The sequence below is a fragment of the Propithecus coquereli genome, unplaced genomic scaffold (genome assembly GCF_000956105.1).
Source record: "Propithecus coquereli isolate 6110/MARCELLA unplaced genomic scaffold, Pcoq_1.0 Scaffold750, whole genome shotgun sequence".
NCBI classification, from domain to species: Eukaryota; Metazoa; Chordata; class Mammalia; order Primates; family Indriidae; genus Propithecus; species Propithecus coquereli.
In genome coordinates this window covers 75,494-79,019 of record NW_012153619.1, presented here as the reverse complement: position 1 = coordinate 79,019, position 3,526 = coordinate 75,494, and positions in this window count along the sequence as shown.

Genomic DNA, 3,526 nt, shown 5'->3' with positions numbered 1-3,526 from the left:
TCAGTATATAGGTTAAACTATATGAGAGCCAATTTAAAAATACCTTACCTTACCCATTACCATGTACATAACCAAGGATCACCATTAACTTCTTATTAAACTGTGTTTGTTTTTTCTTCTTGTTGCCTGAACTTGACTTATTTGTTTATAATTTCATTTTTAAATTTCTTAGTTTGAAAATATTCAAAGCCCCAAGAAATATTAAAATTAATTTTCACAGGTAAGCTGAATCATACAGAATATTTACTAATTAATAATTTCTCCATGATGCATCTCTCTAAGCCTCTCCTTCAGATCTCATCAATTTCATTGATTCAATAGGAAGAATTTTCCTTGACGTCACAGAGGCCCCTATTTACCTCTCCAAACACTGGTTTAACTTGATATCACATATGTGCTATATTTTTGCAAGACAAATATGTTGGGACAAAGAAGGCATATAACAAACATTGAATAGCAAGATTTCTTTTTCTTTAAGATTTTCAATTATTTATTCAAACATCACTTATTGATTATTTATAATAAAAACATACTGGGAGTTATAGAGAAGAGATAGTTTCCACTCCCAAAATGCTCAAAATTAAACTACCTGAGCCTGTTTCATAATGAACTGAATTTGTCATGTTTATTGAAAGACCAATGTGTACAGAGAAATATATTAAATGTTGTAGAAGGTATAACAACATAATAGAATGCTTCATTCTTAGGGCTTTGTCTTGTTGCCAAGTACATTACATATAAATAATCAGTGTATCCAAGATTTTAAGTTCCAATAACAGTAAAATGATTTCTAAAATTATAGAGCATTTAGATTGTACCAAATATGCTTCAAGATATCATTCCAATTTAATCATCTTAAAAATGCTTTATGTTAGGTATGATTAGTTGTATTTTACACATGAAGAAACTGCAGTGCAGACATTAAATAACTTTTTCAAGATCATATCATATGTATACTAAGTTTAGCAGCCAGTATTTGAATACATGTGATTGAATTCCAGATCCCAACTTAACCATAGTGATATATTGCCTCTTTTAACTGATACATGTAAAAAAAGAAATCTAATATATATGATATATCTAATACAATTACGATTAGTTCTAGTTCCCCAATAGCTTTTTTAAAGGTGGTATATGGATTGAACTTTACATGATAAGCAAGGTCGCGATGGGCTGAGACGGAGGGAGGAGTTGATATGCGGATGGCAGTGTTCCGATCTGAGCAGACAGCATGAACAGGAGAGCTGCAGTAAGATGCTGCAAACAGTGTCTACAAACAGTGACAGATTCCGTTTGGTTGGGGAAAAGGCCATAAGATGGGAAGAATGGAAATTAAAGCCGGAAGATGTGAGGGAAGAAATTCTACAACAATGAGAACACTTTAAATCTTTTAAAAGGATAAAGCTCTGAAAGCATAGAACACCTGACAAGGTGTGACAGCCTAATCTTTGTGAGGTATTCAAAGAGGTCACCATAGCTGTCTGCACCTGAAGAACTGTGACTTTCCAGTCCCTGAAACAGTCCCTGCTGAGTTCCAGGCAGCCAAGTGTGGTTCTGCTTAAATGACTGCATAAAATCATCCTTAACATATGGGGCTTTAAAGCAATGCTGCGTGTTGTCAGGTACACCGCTTATAACTATCTCTGAGAGCAAAGGTAAGAGTCTTAACTACAGCACATATCATGGCTTCTTTCCAATCCTGTCACAATCAAGATCCATCCAGAAGCTCCTGAACAAAATGGTTGACTTCAGCATCTTCATCCTTGAGAAGGTGAGGCAGAAGATGAAAATCATTCCCTAACGTGTGGCAGAGGAAGGGAGAGGCAAGTTTCGAGTTTCCATTTAAACAAGATAATCTCATGCCCTTCTGAGAGCAGCAATCAAGTGGTTGTATTAAAACTGACACATACTTAATAGTCAAAAAGTAAAATGATACTTTTTAAGGAGAAAAACCATTTCAAAAGTTAAGTAGAATTATGTCCTTGGCCTTCAGAAAAAAGCTGAAGCCAGGACAGAAGTGCTTCGTGTTCCTCTGCTCTTTTCTTCCTGGTGTTCTGCATTATTACTTGCTAAATCAATTGCAGCTGCTTATCTCGGTCCAGTGCATTTAAGCCCTTTCTTGGGGCCTCCATAGCACCCTTTGAGAATTTCACCCATAACTCCTTACCAATTCCCTAAGCTGTCTTGATTTCTCTACCAGAAAATTGTTACTATATTTATAACAGTACTTTGAAAATATTTCAACAAACTGCTAACAAAATCCTGTTTTATACAGCCAATGAATTATGCCTTCTATGTCTTTTTCTCTCTGCATGATGTCCTAGATTAATGCAGTATATAATGTTTGTAAATACAACCATATTTCTTCTTTAAAAGTCATTAAGAGGGTTTTAATAAACACTGAAATGATCAATGTGTTAATTGGTTCCAGATAATGTATATCAAATATTTAGGAAGAGAAAATAAAGTACTGGATGGCAAATAATCCAATTCAAGGGAGCAGTTTTATTGGAAGAGATTTGCTTAATAGGGATAGAATTTCAACACTAAGAGCTTTTTGAATACAAATGGGAAAAAAAGGTAAGAATTAGCTTAAGTAAAAGTTAATGCAACATTAGGCTTGCACATTTAATAGAACGAAGTTAGAATATTTGAAGCTTACATTACAGGCACAAATCCAAATTCTGTTCTTTGGTCATGTGTGATGGACCACATGGATTTTACATTTATTAGTATTATTTGTTAATAATAATGCTCTGCATTGCAACACTAATGACTTACAAAAATATTTTATCCTGCTTTAATATCTGAGGACTTGTCTAATCAAAGAGAGGAAAGAGCTATGCAACATATGTATAAGTCTACATATCTATCCTAATTTACTCCTGCTTTCATTTCTTTAAATGATGGAATAGTGGAAAAAGAGAGAGAGGCGGACGGAGCAGGATGGCCAAATAGAAGCCTCCAGTGATCCTCAGTCCACATAAACACCAAATATAACAACTATCCACACGAGCAAGCACCTCCAGAACAATGAAAAATCAGGAGAGCAATCATACTACCTAGTTTTAACATTATATCAAGGAAAGCAGCACTGAAGAGGGCTGAAAAGACAATCTTGCATTGCCTATGCCACCCTTTCCCCATCCCCAGCAGTGCCCCATCAGCACACCAAGTGGAGAGAGAATCTATGTGCCCAGGGGAGGGAGAGTGAAGTGATTGTGGGACTTTACATTGAAACCCAGGGTCACCCTGCACACAGGAACACAGAACAGGGCAGAATTCTGCTGGTGCTCATGGAGGGAGCATTTAGACCAGCCCAGCCAGAGGGAAATCCTCTTCTCCCAAGCCTGAATTCCCCACTAGCTCCATCACAGGTTGACAAAAACAGCCTGGGGCCTGGAATAAATTTCTAAGACACTCAGGACACAAAAGCTGCAGTCCTTGGGTAATTTCTGCAGCTGTGCTGGCTCAGAGCCAGTGCACTTGGGGTGCAAAGACCTAGTGAGACACCAGCAGCAACAGG